Here is a 20,426-nt window from a genome sequence, read left to right on the forward strand (position 1 = left end):
CATTCCGTTTGGGCACCCACAGAAGCAGCCGTGGGAAAAGACTGGTGCCAACAGCAGCCCTCCCCCAACAGAAACGCAGCCGCAAACCAAAGAAAGCAGATTGTGAAAATCCGCCATCCTAGGACACTGAGACATCATCAGCAGGAGACGAACCCCTGCCCATCCAGACACATGTCCCACACAGGCACATGACCAACCCTAGAGCCATATCTCGTGGTACCCAAAGACACAATAAAAATCCACTCCCACCAGGGCGGACAACAACAACAAAAACATCGGAATGAAGAGAATCAATGGAAATTGAACCTGTAACCGCGAGATTAAGAGCCTCAGACTTGAACCAATAGGTCACTGCGACTAATGGAACCGTGAGTGCCCGTAGGAGACTCGGCGCTGAACCACAGATGACCATTGATACCCAACTCATCGACACTCACGAAATCGACCCCAGGAGGATGAAAGGCCAAATCGGACCCGCTGGGAGATCCAACCCGTAACCATGAGTGCAAACACAGGGTCCTACAATGGAAGCAGTAGCGCACAAAGACAAGCAGCAGGGCAGAACCGTAACAAAAGCAGTACACAGAAGCCCAACAAACAGAAAGCACAAAATGCCAACTGTCAGGACCGACTACAAAAGGGTAAAATGGGGGAAATCAACCAATGAAAGGTGCTAGGCAAATACCACAGTAACAGGTGCCTAAAACCCCCCAGGAAAGCACATATGCAAAGCAACAGAAGAACACTCACCCAGAGGACGCAGGTCTCGTGGCACAGCACAACGAGACGGCAGAGTCAAAAAAACGACAGGCATCAGAAGTGCCCAGCCAAACAACACACGCACACAGACGGAAAGCACGAGTCTGTGTCGTAGCGTGAGAGAACGGAGCGCGCATGCGTGCGTGCAAGACATAACAAACGAAAAACACGGCCAGACATCGATGTGGGAAATGAAAGTAATACTGAAAGAAACCCACAAGGACATGAGCCACTCCATGGGTACAAACACGGTACAGGACCACGTCCTCCAAGCGCGCGCCCCCGAACCGAAGAACGGGCGATCGGGCAGCAACATTGGGACCGGGAACGCCATAGGTAAACATAGCAGCACGCGTCACCCGGGAGGGAGCGCGCGCCCACCCCGGCCCGGGGGAGCCTCATGGAAAACCAGCCCCCGTCGCCTGATGGGTCTGGGTGCAGGGCAACAAAAGCCAAAGCAAACATAGCACCGATACACACCAGGGATTTAGGAGCCCCGCAGCTGCCAGCGCCGGCCCCATGGAACCAGCAGTGAATGCAGGCCAGTAAGCATGAACACCAATCGCCAGAGTAAGAGTCTTAGACCCTTCACCATTAGGCCAGAGCGACGCATTACATGTCACGGGGGGAAGAGGAGGCCCAAAATCAACCGCACCCGGCAAGAGTGAACAAACAAATACTCAGCCCACACGGACGAGGGGACATTCAGACCCCCTTGCCCTGCCTCCTGTACACCCAGGGCGTGCTAAAGCAGAACCCAACCGGTCCAGACCAGACACCGGGGGAAGGAAGGAGGATGGTCCCAAAGCATTGGCAGCAGGTAGGAATGTGACCGGGAGCCTCCGGCCCCCAGAGCAAACGCACCCGGCCGCGCTACGTCCGCTTAGCAGGACGCGCGGTCGGGAATGAAAACAAACATAGTAGGACTCCAAGAACGAGTCCAGATCTGAAACAAACGCCACTAAAGTCCGCTAAAGCAGGACCAGAGGCGTTAAAGGCAGAAGAATGGGGGAAAAAACAAAATCTAAGGAAAATAACACAATAAAATTCAACAACTTCCCCCAAACTAGATACCCTAGGGCAAAACGGGTCCGCTCAAGCATGAACCCAGCCCCACTCACCTGACCATCAGGTAACACAGCACTCGGAGAAGTGCAGAAAAAAAGAACAGGTCGAGATGGTTGGTATGTATCCTTTTATGGGATTGGCTGAAGCCACTGGGGGCCATATTGGAGGAGGGAGGGGAGACTAGAGCGCTGCTCTTTTAATTTTACTTGGAGTTCTGTGTGGAGCCGGAGGCTCATATTTGAATACTGTGGCGAGGAAGACTGGACGAGGAGGTAATGAGGCCCTAACCCACCAGCCCCAGAAAAGCCCTCCCTGGGGGATTTCCTGCCATGCCCCCCCCCCCCCCCCCCCACCCACCCCGCTACAGGCTCTTCTTCCCAATTTTACCCAGTACAGAAGTTCAATTTTTATTCCCGACTCGCCTTTTTAAAAGTGTCTCCAATTTCTTGTCCAATCCTGAGCGGGGTGGAGCAGTGTAATGCGAAAGGACGGGGCCCCTGCAGAAAGGACAGGGCCCCTGCAGAAAGGACGGGGCCCCTGCAGAAAGGACGGGGCCCCTGCAGAAAGAGACGAGCGGCCCCTGCAGAAAGAGACGAGCGGCCCCTGAATCTTGACTATAACAGATATTCATGGCCTGTAGCTGGACGGAAGCCCCCTGGCAGGTGGAGGCGCTGGTGAAGGGTGAGGGCCACACCAGGGCGGGTGTCGGGGAAGCGAAGCAGATACATCTAGTGGCTGAAGTGCACATTGTGATGCCTGGAAAACCTGGGATTAATCCCTGCTTCTCCACTTTACCAAATTGTGTGATCCTAGGAAGTTGTTTTAATTCACTTGCCTCCTTTTTCTTTCATTATCACGTTTAAGAGGAGCTCGAGATACATGACGTCAGGACGAGCGCTGCACAAAACCTTCTCCTGTGTCTGATTCAATAAGCTATAATGTTGAGCATGAATGATAGGAACCCCGGCCACTCTAAGAGTGCACACAACAACTGACTTAAGTCTTAGTTCAGTATTTGCATTGCTGTCAGTGTAGGGGCAAAATGTATGTTTCTAAATCCATATTTAAAAACTATCACTTAAATTAATACTTCTCAATGCACTGATATAATCTGATGTACTAAGGTGAAATGGTTCTGCATGTCAACAAAATACACTTTTGAAGAAACCTTATCCTATCTTTACACAAGATGGTTTGGAAAATGAAGATTTTCATCAAGTTAAGGGGTGCAGGACAACCTAGCTCTTTCCTTTCTTGGACTTCAGTGAACCTTTAAATAAAGGCTCCCCTCTATATTTAACATCGTTTACAGTCGGCAGCAGCCCCCTGCCACTGTTCATCGGGAGCCGCATGTAACGGTCATGAGAGCCCCAAGTGGCCCCGGGCCCTCCTTTGAGTATCCTTGGCTTAGGTGGATCCAACCCACCCCGGTGCAGGTGCTTATTGAGGCCAGACAACAGGTCCAATCCTTTGTAGATGAAGATCAGCCATCGGGGCGGGGGGGGGGGGGGGGGGGATGAGAGTGGCTTTAAGGTACCAGACCCGGACATCCACCACCACCCCCCCCCCCCTCAGGTGAATAACGTATCACCTCACAGCAGCAACGGGTGAGCAGCAGAATGGAACGAGCCATCTCTCAGGTACGCAGTCACCTGGGCAGCCCTAGATACCGCCCTCCGCCATATTAGCCTCTTTCATGGAATCCAAGAGGCAGATTTACTAACATTTGACGCAGCGCAGCGCACCGCAGCAACTTACTGCACTCAGGGGTGGCTTCTCCACTAGGGTGGAGGAGGGTAGCTCCACTGGTTTCTCGCAGTGCGAGAAGCAGAAAGATAAAATGGTAATAACTACCATTTTATGTTTCTCCTTCTCGCACTGCAAGAAAGCAGAAGGGTTTGGTTGCGGGCGGGTGAGTGGCAGGGCTGCTCTGCGAGCAGGGCTGGGCAGGGGAGGAGTGTTGTGTCCACTCCTGAGTGCGCATGCCTGGTTTGGTCGACCCTCTGGGGCCGGCCAAACTAGCCATGCGCACTCTGCCCTTCTCCATGCAAGCTGCAACACCGCCTACATGGACAACATGGCCAGGCCATTAGCCCCTGGTTAGGCGGAGTCCCGAACAATCACCACACCGCTTGCAGCATTGTGATTGGCTTAGAGGTGGGAGTCTCACTGCTTGCATCCTGTTCCTGCCGGAGGTAGGAGAGCATGAGAGGAGCAGAGATGACGCGGTACCCGGCCGGCGGGAAGGTAAGTTTAATTTTTCATTTATTATTAAATTAAAGGCAGTGTGTACAGAGCATGGGTATCCAGGGGTACACTGACGGGATGAGGTGAAGTGTACAGAGCGTGGGTATCCAGGGGTACACTGACGGGATGAGGTGGAGTGTACAGAGCGTGGGTATCCAGGGGTACACTGACGGGATGAGGTGGAGTGTACAGAGCGTGGGTATCCAGGGGTACACTGACGGGATGTGGCGGTGTGTACAGAGCGTGGGTATCTAGGGGTACACTGACGGGATGAGGTGAAGTGTACAGAGCGTGGGTATCTGGGGGTACACTGACAGGATGAGGGGAGTGTACAGAGCGTGGGTATCTAGGGGTACACTGACAGGATGAGGGTGTGTGTACAGAGCGTGGGTATCTAGGGGTACACTGACGGGATGAGGGAAGGTGTACAGAGAGTGGGTATCTGGGGGTACACTGACGGGATGAGGGGGAGTGTACAGAGCGTGGGTATCTAGGGGTACACTGACAGGATGAGGGTAGTGTACAGAGCGTGGGTATCTAGGGGTACACTGACAGGATGAGGGTGTGTGTACAGAGCGTGGGTATCTAGGGGTACACTGACGGGATGAGGGAAGTGTACAGAGCGTGGGTATCTAGGGGTACACTGACAGGATGAGGGTAGTGTACAGAGCGTGGGTATCTAGGGGTACACTGACGGGATGAGGGGGAGTGTACAGTGTCGGAATCTAGGGGTACACTGACAGGATGAGGCTGTGTACAGAGCGTGGGTATCCAGGGGTACACTGACGGGATGAGGTGAAGTGTACAGAGCGTGGGTATCCAGGGGTACACTGACGGGATGAGGTGGAGTGTACAGAGCGTGGGTATCCAGGGGTACACTGACGGGATGAGGTGGAGTGTACAGAGCGTGGGTATCCAGGGGTACACTGACGGGATGTGGCGGTGTGTACAGAGCGTGGGTATCTAGGGGTACACTGACGGGATGAGGTGAAGTGTACAGAGCGTGGGTATCTGGGGGTACACTGACAGGATGAGGGGAGTGTACAGAGCGTGGGTATCTAGGGGTACACTGACAGGATGAGGGTGTGTGTACAGAGCGTGGGTATCTAGGGGTACACTGACGGGATGAGGGGGAGTGTACAGAGAGTGGGTATCTGGGGGTACACTGACGGGATGAGGGGGAGTGTACAGAGCGTGGGTATCTAGGGGTACACTGACAGGATGAGGGTAGTGTACAGAGCGTGGGTATCTAGGGGTACACTGACAGGATGAGGGTGTGTGTACAGAGCGTGGGTATCTAGGGGTACACTGACGGGATGAGGGAAGTGTACCGAGCGTGGGTATCTAGGGGTACACTGACAGGATGAGGGTAGTGTACAGAGCGTGGGTATCTAGGGGTACACTGACGGGATGAGGGGGAGTGTACAGTGTCGGAATCTAGGGGTACACTGACAGGATGAGGCTGTGTACAGAGCGTGGGTATCCAGGGGTACACTGACGGGATGAGGGTGTGTACAAAGCATGTGTATCTAGGGGTACACTGACGGGATGAGGGTGTGTACAAAGCATGTGTATCTAGGGGTACACTGATGGGATGAGGGTGTGTGTACAGAGCATGGGTATCCGGGGTACACTGACGGGATGAGGGTGTGTACAGAGCGTGAGTATCTAGGGGTACACTGACGGGATGAGGTGGTGTGTACATATAGGGGTACACTGACGGGATGAGGGGGTGTGAGACGCGTGGACGGACAGGCACTATGGGCTGGGTGGCTTGGAAGGGTCAGTCACACATGTGGACTTCTGGTGTGGGGAGCTCACACTCCAGTGGTCCGTGGGGGACTTCAGTCCCTTTAACCAAGTGAGGGGTGTAGCCCAGCACCCCCAGGAGATGGCGCCACTGCAGGCGTCTTGGTTCCAGGTCCAAAAGTAAATCTGATATTTTAATAGAACGTCTGTGTTCGTTTATGCCTAAAGGAAGAACCTTTGTGTGTGTGTGTGTGTGTGTGTGTGTGTCTCTGCGAGCCTATACCAGCTTGTGTATGTTTATCTTTTGTGTATCAATGCGTGAGTGTGCACATAGGATACATGTATACAGCTGTGTGCGAGAGTGCATATGTGGGTATGATATGTCTCTGGATGTACCTATCTATGAGGAGTGTTAGAAGCTAAATTAATATATTTGTATATATTTGTTTTTATGTATGTATGCGTGTATCTGTAGTATGTATGCCGCGTCTGTGTGCGCGCATGTATATTACTTTGTTTCTGTGTGCGTAAGGGTAGCTTCAGACCCAGTGACTGTAGCACACACAACACCGAGTTAAAGCCAGGAGCATAGCTTCTAGGCGCCTTACAATACATGCAATTAAAGCATATGAACAAGCTGTAAACTGTAAAATCGAATCTCATCACGAATATATATCTTAATATGGTATTCTATCAAATAATAAAGAAGAGGGGGGGTATAACTGGCTGAGAAAACATGTGGCTGACGTGCAGTGAGTGAATGTGGGCTAGTGAAGGTATGCGTTAGTAGTGTATGGGTGAATGTGTGTGTGCGTGTGTGTGTCTGCATTAGTGAAAATGTTGAATGACTGAGTTAGTGGTTCGCGGCTGAATGAGAGTCCTTGAAGTGAGTGGCTGACGGTGACTATTTAAGAGGCCGGGTGAACGGTTCACGGTGGCTCAAAGAGCTCATAAATGAGGGACTGTGGTAGCCGGGGACTTGGATTTCTGGAGCTGGGCTCACTGCGGTCAGACCTCGGGGCGCTTTGTGACTCTATGGATTGTGGTTGCTGTGGTAGGTGGGGTGCGTTTAAGGCATCTGCAGGTCCCGTACCTCACCTGCCCCGTGTCAGGGTGTGTTAGTGCCCATTGGACAGTCTTCTGGATATCTAACTTGAAGGATAACAGGCCGTGTGTGCCCTGTCGTGGCGCCAGCCCATGTCCTGTCCAGGGCCCACAGACCGGCCTCACCAGCAGGGGGTCACAGCACCGACCTCACAGTTCTATTCAAACGCTCCCATCGAGGGGCGCAGCACCCCGTCTTTTCACTGCCCCACAGGGCTGATTAGAGACAGGCTCCTAGAGTCGGCTTCAAGTCCACAGGTGCCAAAAAACCCACAAATATCTTATGAAAGGACTCCTTCCGGTGTGTCAGCAGCAGGATGAGTCCAGCTTCCTGCTCCATGCACAGCAGAGATTATATTAAAGGACATCTGGTTATATTACACACCTCCCGATGCTAAAAACCACAATGAAAGGTGCTGCCACCTGTCATTAGAGATAACATGTTAGACTAAAGAAGTGCCTACCTGATATCACGTGACGCAAGTGAACATTACCTTACATCACAACAGAGAAAATACAATGAAATGTGGGATTACCCCACACAACATCAAAGCTGACCCCGCATGGCTGGTGAGGGTGGTGCTCTGTCTGTCATAAGTGCGGCCAGGTAAACGACTCTCAAAGTTCTAAGGTGGTGGAGCAACTGAGGGACACCCCCTGGACATGAGCTGCAGAGGTCAGCAGCGTATGAGCAGGCTTGTCTTCTACGCATCGCACACAGACTCCTGCAGACTTCCAGTGGCCTCAGTGTGTAGCCACTGAACCAGTGTCCGAGTGCGTAGCGCCTAGATGGAGGTGCCAGCGCTCATTGCCCACGGTACACTCCAGGATCCCACTCCAGGGGCCCAGGGTACACTCCAGAATCCCACCCCAGGGGCCCAAGGTACACCCCAGGATCCCACCCCAGGGGCCCAGGGTACACCCCAGGATCCCACCCCAGGGGCCCAAGGTACACTCCAGGATCCCACCTCAGGGGCCCACAGTACACTCCAGAATCCCACCCCAGGGGCCCAAGGTACACCCCAGGATCCCACCCCAGGGGCCCAAGGTACACTCCAGGATCCCACCCCAGGAGCCCAAGGTACACCCCAGAATCCCACCCCAGGGGCCCAAGGTACACTCCAGAATCCCACCCCAGGGGCCCAAGGTACACTCCAGAATCCCACCCCAGGGGCCCAAGGTACACCCCAGGATCCCACCCCAGGGGCCCAGGGCACACTCCAGAATCCCACCCCAGGGGCCCAAGGTACACCCTAGGATCCCACCCAAGGGGCCCAAGGTACACCCCAGGATCCCACCCCAGGGGCCCAAGGTACACTCCAGGATCCCACCCCAGGGGCCCAAGGTACACTCCAGGATCCCACCCCAGGGGCCCAAGGTACACCCCAGGATCCCACCCCAGGGGCCCAAGGTACACCCCAGGATCCCACCCAAGGGGCCCAAGGTACACCCCAGGATCCCACCCCAGGGGCCCAGGGTACACTCCAGAATCCCACCCCAGGGGCCCAAGGTACACCCCAGGATCCCACCCCAGGGGCCCAAGGTACACTCCAGGATCCCACCCCAGGGGCCCAGGGCACACTCCAGAATCCCACCCCAGGGGCCCAAGGTACACCCCAGGATCCCACCCAAGGGGCCCAAGGTACACTCCAGAATCCCACCCCAGGGGCCCAAGGTACACTCCAGAATCCCACCCCAGGGGCCCAAGGTACACCCCAGGATCCCACCCCAGGGGCCCAAGGTACACTCCAGGATCCCACCCCAGGGGCCCAAGGTACACTCCAGAATCCCACCCCAGGGGCCCAAGGTACACTCCAGAATCCCACCCCAGGGGCCCAGGGTACACTCCAGGATCCCACCCCAGGGGCCCAGGGTACACTCCAGTATTCCACCCCAGGGGCCCAAGGTACACTCCAGAATCCCACCCCAGGGCTGCAGGAAGTTCGGTTACAGCCTCGTGTCTAGCCTTTCACCCCCCAGGCTATCAGTCCATCCATCACTCGGGCAACACTGCTTCCACAGGTAACATATACTCCCCAACTCTTACCCTCAAAGCCCCTGTGACGCTGCGTCCGAGAGGAGAGGAGGAAACGCCCGTTTCCAGCCTAAGAAGAGCAAAAAACCGCAGACATAGGAGAGAGTCAAGCGTTGGACCTTACGCTGCCATGCTGCACGGGAGCGTGATCACACAGAATGTAATAAGGTTAACCGTTAATTTAATATATAAGTATTTACTAACACGGAGGAGTTTTAAATCCGTTTCTAAATACATTTAACTACTTTTGTACGGTTCACTTATATACATTTTTGTTCTATATTCACAAACATAGCATTTTGTACATTCTTTTTTAAAGTATTTTTAAAAAACATTCAATTTTGCATTACATTTGGTAGCTTTTGGAAGTAGAAAAATGACATTTTAGCATGGCCACTAAATCATTCTGCCTGTGGTAGCTGGTGAGCTGAGCTTGCATCCATGTCTAGGGTCTGCTCGAACTTGCGCCCCCTGCTTGCTTCAGCTCACTGCTATTTCAGGAAGCCTGCTCTGTTTGCTGTTTTATTTTGCAGCAGCAGCGACTCTAAAGCCCAGGGGCGGGGGAGACCATAAGTGTCATACGTGTAAAAGGCTTCGGGCGCTGTGCCGAAAAAATGACAGGCGTGCAGCCGCCATGCTGTGTGAACAAACCCTGTGTGAAGAAGAGCTAAGCACAAATTCAAATTAAAAAGGTGGTGCGCCAAATGGAAATAAATGCCCTGGAGTGACATGATCCATGTAACAGGGTCAATCTCCAGGGTAGTAACAAAACACCCAAAAGGCAGGACAAATGTAAGGGATTTGCAAAAGAAAGGAAATGAATTTTGAAAGGCATGCTAAGAGCCCAATGAAAGCGATGGGCATGTAATGGGCGTGGTGAAACCCCACAGAAGTAGATACAGCATGCCAAGAGACAGCGCATGCGCGCTGCCTAGACTCGACCGAAAAGGAAGTAAAAGGAGAACTGAACATACTCCTCGTTACACCTCTGTTGGGAAGAAGCACTCTTGACGCATTCCCAGGTTTACAACTCTTTGTGAATCTGGAAATGCGCCTGACGACATGGGTGGATGCATGCGAACACCCGTACTCCACCCATGGAACTCCTCTCTGCTGCAAAGTAATGCCGCCTTGTGTCACCCTTGGATTTAATAAACCTTACGGAGACACGCAAGATGGCTTTACGTGGCTTACTAAATCCTAGTGAAGGGCTTGCGTTGCCTTGCGTGACGCAAGGGCAACGCGCACCCTTAGTAACTCCTAGTTAAGGGCTTGTGTTGCCTTGCGTGACGCAGGGACAACAGAAGCCCTTAGTGAATCTGGCCCCAGGTTTGTATTCTACCGCACACTTTAGCAGATGCACACACACTCGACGCACTTAACTGACCTCACATATCCCATGCACACTCCTCTCCTGGCTGCAGTCCACAAGCATGCAAGCAGGAAACCTTGTCCAGGGAGGTCTTCCACCCATGGGGAGTGGGGGGGGCAGTACGAGCCTCACTGCAAGGATCTGTCTCTGGACTAACACCCCCGCTGCTGCCACAGCCAGAGCCACGAAGGCTGGCTCCAGAGGGCAGGAGCCACTCTCTTACGAAGAATGCCCATTGGCCACCGCCAGCGCTTCGAGGCGCAGCTCTGGGGTCACACTCCATTTCTCTCTACAGTCTCTTCACTATGTAGGATTTGTTGTATTTTCTCCTCGCCATGTAGAAAAGCTCTGGCCTCCCTTTTCTTGTGGGTCTAGTTAGAGCTGTACCGATGAAAAATGCATAAAAAGTGCTACAGAATTCTCTAGACATTACTCAGACCGAGAGAAGAAGGCGGCTCACTGAAAGACCTTGTTAATGTGTGTATAAATGTATGCATTAAGATTGTTACACTCGATCTGAAAACGCTGTGCTGCCGTCCTTCACTACTAACTCAACTGAGGGGGGTGAAACGCAGGGGCTCATTTACAAGCTCGTTGCATCGCCGCTGCGTCGCTTTTCTTGACGCACTGGAGGTGCAGTGTGCTGGCCATATTTAGAAGGCCACGTCAAGTCACCCTGCATGGCTTTTCAGGGCCTTGTAAATATGGCCCCTTTACACGCATTACTCTGAGTGAAAGGGGCGTTCCAGGGGTTTTGCTGTGGGTGTTCCCACGCAACATCCACGGAACCTGACACATTCCCAGATTTACAAGGTTTTGTAAACTTGGGCATGTGTCAGAATGCTGCGCTTCCCCAGGGGAGGCGTGAGGAGGCGCAACGAGGAGAAATACCTTTATTTCTACTCGTTTTTCCTTTTTGTACGCATGCTGCATTCTGAAGCACACATAGAAAGAGAACAACACCTCTCATGATTATTTTTGTGCAGGAAGGTTTCCCATCCTGCACAAAAATAATCACCTCCTACAGCGCAGAGACCATTGCACCATGGACTGAAGCAAATCATATCTGAGTCCCAGAATGCACTGCAGTGTGGCAAATGAAGGCCTACGACTGGCACTAAGGAGTGCTTGTGGCACAGAGTTACCATAGCAACGCAGCAAAAGTGTGTTCATTCTTAGTGATTTAGAACCACAGCAGTGGCGTAACAAAAGCTCCTGCAGGCCCCACAGTGCGGGGGGCCTGAGCTCTGGGGCACTGGCACTGGCAGGTCCCTGGCCTGAGAGCTCCAGACTGGATCCAGAGGGTGGGAGGACCCGTGCATGTACTTTGCAGGGGGCCCCCTCTTGTTTCGTTATGCCACTGATCCAGGTGGCGGGGGGGGGGGGGGGTGGGGTCGAAGAGTCTCATAGGTGTGATTGGTCTGTCTGGGAGCGGATGGTCATAGTCGCTTCAGCCCTGACTCACAAACTGTATTTTGTATGACATACAGTAGTGTTACCACTTCTATAAAATGCATTTCGAAGAGCTACGCATGTAAATCTCCACTCTCCTATCTTTTCTATGGAGAGATCCTCAAACCTGTAAGTTCACTACGTAGCAATAAATGTGGGAGGGGCCAAGGGGAGTGCCTGGAAAAGGGTGCGTAGTTACTGCTAGATGGGAGAGGTTTAGGGAGGACCAAGGAGGGGTTCTGGGACCGGTTTAAAGAGGGGCATGTGCCCACCCGCAAAAGGGTAAGCCCATTCTTATTCACAAATCGCACTTGTAAAGTTACTACAGCCAGGACTCAAAACAGTAGTAACCGTACTCCCTCAAAGCTGGAGTAATCCAGCACCACACATGGCCAACTATTGATAATGCAACACCCTCTCATAGGAAAAACTGGAGGTAGCCACTAAAAATAAAAATCCCTAGGAAATATTGTGTAATAACATTTTTTGAAGTTAATTTAATGTTTTAAAAAAATATATAAATAAAATGTGTATTAGTTTATTTAAAACATTTTTTATTAAAAGATGGAAATGATACATTTGTATTAAAATATAGTTACACAACAATTAATTTCATGTAGTTAATTTTGCATATCAATTTTAATAATTATTAATAGAGTATAAAATATGTTTTTTACTACATGAATAATTACTTTTTTTAAAGTCTTCATAAAATATTATTACTTTAATATATGTAATTCAACTTTAAGTTAATGGTACTATGCATTTTTTATATTGTCTTCAACATTTAAAATAAATATATAACTTTCATTTCAAATAATATAAAACATAAAAAAAATTACAATTTTCTGTAGTTGAATACCTTTTTTAATGCTTTCTCTATACCTTCCCACAGGAAGATTTCTTTCACGGGGTTGGAGATCTTCCTATGGTAAAGTACATTTTTGAACCCACCCCCAGTTTCAGGGGCGCAAACATGTAAGTCTACACTTTTGAGTAACTTTAAATTCATAAGTGTTGAATAACCAAAACTAGTAAAGTTACTCAAATGGGCAAGAGGAAACTAACACATGTAGATTTGGTCACATGTACGTTTACCTTTTGTGAAAAGGCCCCTCTGTGTTAGGAGCGGGAAAGTGAGCTTCAGGGGCAGTAGGAAGTGGGAGCAGGGGGGATTCGCTGACATCTCACTAGGTGCTATGCACCTCATTTACAATATGTGGATGCAGGCAGCGAGGCAAGCGTTCTTACTGCGCTGCCGCGTGTCACAAGAAAAGGCAGGAATGTGCTGTATCTTCAAGACATGGCACATTCCTGTCCGTTCCCCTTGCGCTGGCGCACAAACGGCTGCCATGCGCCAACACAGACATCCTTGCACCATGGTGCAACGGTCTCTGCGCTGTAGGAGGTGATTATTTTTTGCAGAAAGGGAAACCTTCCTGCACAAAAACAATCATGAGAGGTGTTTTCCTCTTTTTATGTGTGCTGCAGCATGCGTACAAAAAGGACAAGCATTGGCATAGCCAACAGGTCTCGCCTTTGGGACCTTATAAGTGTTTAGCCATGCAACAGTTGCATAACTAAATTCTTATAAGGTCCCAAAAGCGAGACCTATTGGCTATGCCAAGAGGCCGTGCGGCCACGAAAGTGAAAGTGATCGCGATCAAGCATCAAAGTAGCTGTGCGGCCGCGAAAGTGAGGCGCGCGCGCCCCCGCGCACGTGCACTGTAGCTCTAGGCTGGCCTGGTAGCACTTTTTGAAGCCCTCTCAATAAGTCTCGCCAGATCAGCGCATGCGCAGGGTCGGGCGAGACCTAAAAAACAAATAGAAATAAAGGTATTTCTCCTTGTTAAGCCTCCTCACGCCTCCCCTGGGGAAGCGCAGCATTCGGACACATGCCCAAGTTTACAAAACCTTGTAAATCTGGGAATGTGTCAGGTTCCGTGGATGTTGCGTGGGAACACTCACAGCAAAACCCCTGGAACGCCCCTTTCACTCAGAGTAATGCGTGTAAAGGGGCCATATTTACAAGGCCCTGAAAAGCCATGCGGGGTGACTTGACGTGGCTTCTACATATGGCCAGCACACTGCACCTCCGGTGCGTCAAGAAAAGCGACGCAGCGGCGATGCAACGAGCTTGTAAATGAGCCCCTGCGTTTCACCCCCCTCAGTTGAGTTAGTAGTGAAGGACAGCAGCACAGCGTTTTCAGATCGAGTGTAACCATCTTAATGCATACATTTATACACACATAAACAAGGTCTTTCAGTGAGCCGCCTTCTTCTCTCGGTCTGAGTAATGTCTAGAGGATTCGGCAGCACTTTTTATGCATTTTTCATCGGTACAGCTCTAACTAGACCCGCAGAAAAGGGAGGCCAGGGCTTTTCTACATGGCGAGGAGAAAATACAACAAATCCTACATAGTGAAGAGACTGTAGAGAGAAATGGAGTGTGACCCCAGAGCTGCGCCTCGAGGCGCTGGCGGGGGCCGAAGGGCATCCTTCATAAGAGAGTGGCTCCTGTCCTGTCCGGCCAGGCTTCTTGGCACTGGCTGTGGCGGCAGCGGGGGAGTTAGTCTAGAGACAGACTCTCTGACGGGTGTCGGTCACTAGTATGACGTCACAGGCCCGGTCCAGCGCGTGCTGTTCCACTACCAAGGTCACTGCTGAGGCCTGAGAGTACATTCAGATATTTGACTGGCAGCCGTTATCCTGAAGGGACCGGAGCTGCTGTCTCCTCCCCAGTGACCTCTACAAGCGCCTACAATGACGCTTTCTTACTGCTGACGCACACAGAGACTGAGGTCCTACGGACGATGACTCAGCCTTTCATCCTCCTGGCCTGACGTCAGCTTCCATAAACGGCGTCAGATCCCCAATAGCGCAATGTAACAGCACCTACAGTGCAAGAAAACAACATTAGTAAATGCCCGCATTCTCAGGCTTCTGATTGGCTGCTCCGACCTCAGCATTAACGAGTGGAAGCTAATAGTGCCTACTGATGAAGGGTCGAGGCGCAGTCTGCTGCTGGGCAGGCCAATAAAACAATCACCGCTGCTTCATCAGGCGGGGTAAACGTTCTGCAGAAAGTTTGGAATGCATGGGGGTCTCTTCGCCCACAACCCCCCGCCACTCCGAATTTTATCTTCAGCTCTTGTGTCTCTGGGGGCAAACACTTTCCTCGACCTGAGCGGGGCAATGCCCACCAGTGAGAATGACTGAAATAGTAAAACACCCGAAACATGGCATTTCAGTGGCCAGTGGATGGAGCTGGGGAGCCCCCTGCTGGCGCAGAAGGGATGAACCAGGGCTGTAATGGGGGTGGACGGAGCATGCTAGGTTTCATGCCGCGGAGTTATATAAAAACTCCGCGAGACTCTGTGGAGCTCTGCGAGCAGGCAGGATCCGGCACATCGCGCTGCTCGCGCTGATTTTTAGCGCGGGGCACTTCTTCCAGACTATAAAATCCGCGTGAACGGCTCCACGCGGCGCACCAGAGGGCGCGGCTTCTTTCTGCCACTCGAGAAGATTTCGTTCCAGCACTTGAAAATTGTGTCAGGGGATGCACATTCACGCTGGCACCTCCCCAACTTAACCATGGCCAACTTCGTGCAAGAAAAAACTCTGCCATGCGGCGGTTGGCGGAGTTTCGCCAGAACTCTGTGCTCCAAGCAGAACGCAGAGCGGTCAGAACTCCACGAACTCTGCCGCTGGAGTGGGATTTTTCACCCACCCCTAGACTATGCTCAGCGGGGTGGAATACTCCATTACTCCATCCCATAATCCTTTTTATTAAGACCAGGATGCAAGTCACTGTCTACCCCTGACATACGGTGACGTCACTCTACAGCGCTTACTCTTTGTGCGGGTGAGTACCGGGAGCAATGTTAATCCCGACACAGATTTTGTTTCCCCCCCCCAAACCTTTGACTCAATTGGAACATTCTAAATGACAATTTCAAGGATTTGCACATAGAACCCCTTTGGTTCTACAAAAAGGACAGACAGTGAAGTCTTACACCTGAGAGGGTTTATTTTCCGATTGTATCCACACAGAAATCAATTGGAAACATCCAAATCATGTCCTCAATAATCAGAACGCAAAGCTGAGTGAAGGCGCTGACCTCAATGACAGAACTCCCTGAAGGAGAGGTCAGCAAAGATTCCAGTCTAAAAAGGGGGGAGAAAGCCAGGATGGATCCCCTCCAGGGGTCAGTGAGCAAAGGCTCTCTACGCATGCAGACGCACGCACTTCCATAGGGCGCTGAACAGAGGATTGCGTGCATCTGTTAGGGTCGTACCAATCAGGCCCAAGCAGAGGGAAACCGTTTCAGATGAACATCCCTCACAGTTCTACCACATGGTGCTTCTCGCAGACGCCCCTGTGCTGGAACAACGTTTGCTGCGTCATATGCGATTGCACTGGAACAGCTGGGCACTGCCTCGAGTCAGAACACATTTTTATTCGGAACAGATTGTGAAGGTCGCTGGGCTTGTCCATGGAGCGCGTGCAAACTTCATTCTACTGAGATATGACATCGCGGGGCATATTCACGAGTGGAGTTGCGTCGCTCGTGCAGCACGCAAAGGACCGCCAGAGTGACGGAAGCCCTAGATGGGATTTATAAAGCCACACAAGGCCGCGTTGCGTGGCCCTGAGGGGCCCCATAAATCTGAAGTAATGCAACGAAGCACCAATCGCCGTGTTCCCTTACGCTGCCGTGGGAAGGCGTTCCATGGGCTTTGCGGTGGATGTTCCCGCGCAACCCTCGTGGTTTGGGATGCACTTCCAGATTTACCAGAACTGGTAAACCTGAGAATGTGACACAAAGTGACGCCTTCCCAGGGGAGGTGTAACGAGGAGAAACATCTCTGTGTCTCTTTGTTTCGTCCTCTTTCTAAGTCTGCTGCTTTCTGCTGCATATGTAGAAACAGGAGTTTGCCTCCCAGCAAGGGGCACCATGGTGCACGGGTGCCTGCGTGGGCGCTAGGCTGCCAAAATGGTGCCAGCGCATGGGAAAGGACAGGAACGCACCGTATTGCCTTAAAAAGTGACTTTGTGCGCCTCACTGCATGACTTTCTCATAAATGAGCCCCTACAAGATTTTCCATGTAGTGCAGTGAAACATCACAACATGATGGAATCTGAGGCCTAAAACCTCTGTGCTATCAAAGCATTAACATAAAAAACCAGCTCCGTCAAAGGTCTGGGTAGAATGCGTGTGGACTGCATCCCCCTCACCGGCTCTAGTGCGGACCTTCCGTCTAGGCTAGCAACCCAAGCAGGGCTCCCGTTCCTTTAATATATCAGCGTAGACTCCGATGCTCTGGAACATTCATAATGACACGTGACCCGAAGGAGGATAGGGGGCTGTGATCTGCTGGTGCATGGATGGTGAGAAGTTTGAAAAAAGGGGGCAACCCAGTAACCCAGGGACCTGAGCCAGACAAAATTTATCAAACAAGCATTTGCAATGCAATAGGTCTTCCATTTGTTAAAAAGTTAGAGCTGTTGGCGTTGAAAATAACAATGTTTTTTACTTTAGTTTTTTTACTTTCAGTGGAGTTATTATATTGGCATAGCACTATCCCCAATCGTTTAAAAAAGCAAAGTAAAAAACATTTTTAACGCCAACTGCTGTAACTTCAACAAAAGCTAGACCTTTTGCTTTGGAAATGCAGCCGGTCTCACATTTGTTGGAGTTTTTGGCATTATAAATGCCAGTGATTTTTACCTGGCCATGTTGCAGGGTGCAGTACCATACGTTGGCCGAAGGAGTCCCATGGGACCTCTGTTGGCCACATATGGTACTGCACCCTGCAAAGATGGAGTTATTGGCATTATAAATGCCAGTGATTTTTACCTAGCCATGTTGCAGGGTCCAGTACCATATGCAGTCAAAAGAGGCCCTATGGGACCTCTTTTAGTCACATATGGCACTGCTCCCTGTAGAAGAAATGGTAAATCCACCCTACCCATAATGCATTGCATGCAAACAGTACCACAAGTATAATCAAATAGCTATTTCCATACATACAATTGGTAGTTTTGAAATGTGACAAAAGGATTATTATATTAATTCCAGATTCAGTTGTACTCTGTGTGGCGCTGATGAAGGGAAATTTATAGACGGTCTCATATAAATGTGAGATGTGCTAGTAGGTAAATTAGCCACTGCCAGCCTTTCCTAGGACCAAGTGTGTGTCCTGTCTGAAGGCCTTTAACAAAATAGTGCTCTGAGGCTGTAATTAAAACCTAGGGAGTAACAGCACATGTAACAGGGTGTTTGTTCTCATGGGAGGTAAGAAGAGACAAGGGGGTACTAAGGAGGGACTACTAAGCCTATTCACCAATGAAAAGCCACCATTTACAAGGGACAGGAGGCAATTAAAAAGATGGGTGAAAAGTGGGCGGTGCTTTATGCCATATCTGGAATACAGCATGTCTTGAAGAGAGAGTGCAAAAATTGCCTAAGCGAGACCTAAAACGGTGGTCTCCAAGGGTGAAGTGTAGGCCTGGACTTCCACAGCAATAGTGATATATAGAGAGTTAAACGGATCTTATTTTAACTCTGCGATAAGTGCATTCAAATATTCAAATAGGAGGGCAAAAATGGCACAGCATTCATACTTTATCTTTTTAGTGTTTTTTCATTTAGCATTTTTCAAAAATTGTTAATAAACAAAAAATCAGGTGCTCCTTTATTTTGTCAGCGCTGTCAAAGTGAGTAAAGTGACTAAGAGGTGTGCTTGTGTTATCTACAGAATATGTACATGTGACTGATTGTGAAAAAGGAAGAGTCACACGACACAATCACATTTTAAAATCAGTCCACATAGAGCTTTTTGTCGACGTTTCGACCCCGTGGTGGAATAATTTAAAAAGGGCCATCATCAGGACAGATAGAAAAGGGAGACACCAGTTAATATGAGTCAACGGACCCGTAAGTATGATTATATCAATGGTAAACGGGCACCAGTTTTCATTTAAGCTGTGTCAGGGTAGCCATAGGTGAATGTAGATGTTTCTTTTGTTCTCGGCTGTACATCCTGTATTCAATGTAAATGCTCAATGAGGGGTGCAAGAGAACTCAGTCCCTTCTGGGGAATGGAAATTGACTTCTTGCTCTATCAAGAGACTTTACAAATGTTCTGTTTTCTTATAGGGCGTGGAACCGGGCAGCTGAGTGCGAGTTTAAAGCAGACAAGGGTCTCTTAGGCCGTGAACCAAGCAGCAGACTTCCCATAAGTATCAAAGATGTAGATGGAGGCTAGATGGAAGTTGTAAGACGCAGCTGCGTGCCTGTTGCTTCGTATCCGTTCTCCCCGTGAGGGGAAAGCCGCCCAGTGAGGTCCGTCTGCAGCACCCCTCAGGGCAGGCCGTGTCTGTGGCACCGGGAGGGCTCCTGGAATGGTGGCTGCAGGCGTGGGGCGAGGCTGAACCTTTCCAGGAGTGCACCTTTCCAGGAGTGCACCCTCTGTGATGCCTTCTTAGGCTGAGCAACTAAAGATGTCAGCCTCTCCCGACGCTTGGGTTCGATGACGTCCCGCCCTGCAGTGGAGAAAGACTTTAAAAACTTCTCTTGACCCCAACTTCACTCCCTCTTTAGCATGGACCCTCCCTGGCGAAGAATGAAATCCAGGCTGTCCCATTCCCTTCCTCCCCCTGCCCTGTGTGACACTGCCCGGGACCTTGGCTGGGCTTTAGGGGCAGGCACCGGGCAATCCCCCCGGTGCGCCGCACGGGTGGGGGCCGGTTTTGGGCCCCTGGGGGCCGTTTTTGTTACAGGGTCGTTTTTGCAGCATAGCTGCAAAATCGGCCCTGTAACAAAATCGGCCGAAAACCGGCCCTGGCAAAGAGCTCGGCGGCACCTCCAACCCCCCCCGCGTGGGTGGCCGCACCCCCAACCCCCTGCGGGGGCAGTCGAGCACTTTGCCAGGGCCGGTTTTGGTTCCCAGTCCGGCCCTGTTTAGGAGTGAGAAGCCCCCTCTCCCATCCTCTCACGTTATGAGCTCCGTACTCCGGTGCTATTGAGATTTCCGGTACATGGTGTTTGGACTCTATAGTTCGACCCCATCCCCAGCTATCCTGGCCCCCTGCAGCCTTTCGCCCCCTCGAGGCCGAGAGACAGCTCAGTGAGCTGAACGTTTGCCTCTGAATTAATTAATCTGGAGGTCATGAGTTGAGGTCTAAGCCCATCAAGGTCGTCTCAGCCTTATGTCCTCTTGAGTACCATGAGTGGTTACTAGTTAGGGTGGCCAACTGGCATGGGCACAAATTCAGGATGGTGAGTGTAAAAATTCAGGACAAGGGGTCAAAATTTAGGACAAAATTCGGGACAACAGGTATGCTTTGCAGACACATCAGTGGATGTCATGCAATAGTATATAAATAAATAGGCAAGGAACATAAGTACAAGTCACTTCTCCTGCCTCGTCACTTCTCCTGCCTCGTCACTTCTCCTGCCCGTTCACTGCTCCTGCCCTTTTACTGCTCCTGTCCAGTCAGTTCTCCTTCTCATGCTCGATCACCGCTCCTGCCTCGTCATGTGCCCTGCCCCTCAATTCTCCTGCCCCCTCACTTATCCTGCCCCGTCAATTCTCCTGCCCCCTCACTTCTCCTGCCCCCTCACTTCTCCTGCC

At 51.0% G+C, this 20,426-nt stretch overlaps 1 protein-coding gene across 1 annotated transcript in view; it reads left to right on the plus strand.

The window, feature by feature from the left end:
- The window catches only part of LOC146799830 (kelch-like protein 13), a 241,060-nt gene that overhangs the window by 114,294 nt on the left and 106,340 nt on the right, over nt 1-20,426 (plus strand). The gene's annotated exons all lie outside the window — the stretch shown is intronic.

The sequence above is a fragment of the Triturus cristatus genome, chromosome 8 (genome assembly GCF_964204655.1).
Source record: "Triturus cristatus chromosome 8, aTriCri1.1, whole genome shotgun sequence".
NCBI lineage: Eukaryota > Metazoa > Chordata > Amphibia > Caudata > Salamandridae > Triturus > Triturus cristatus.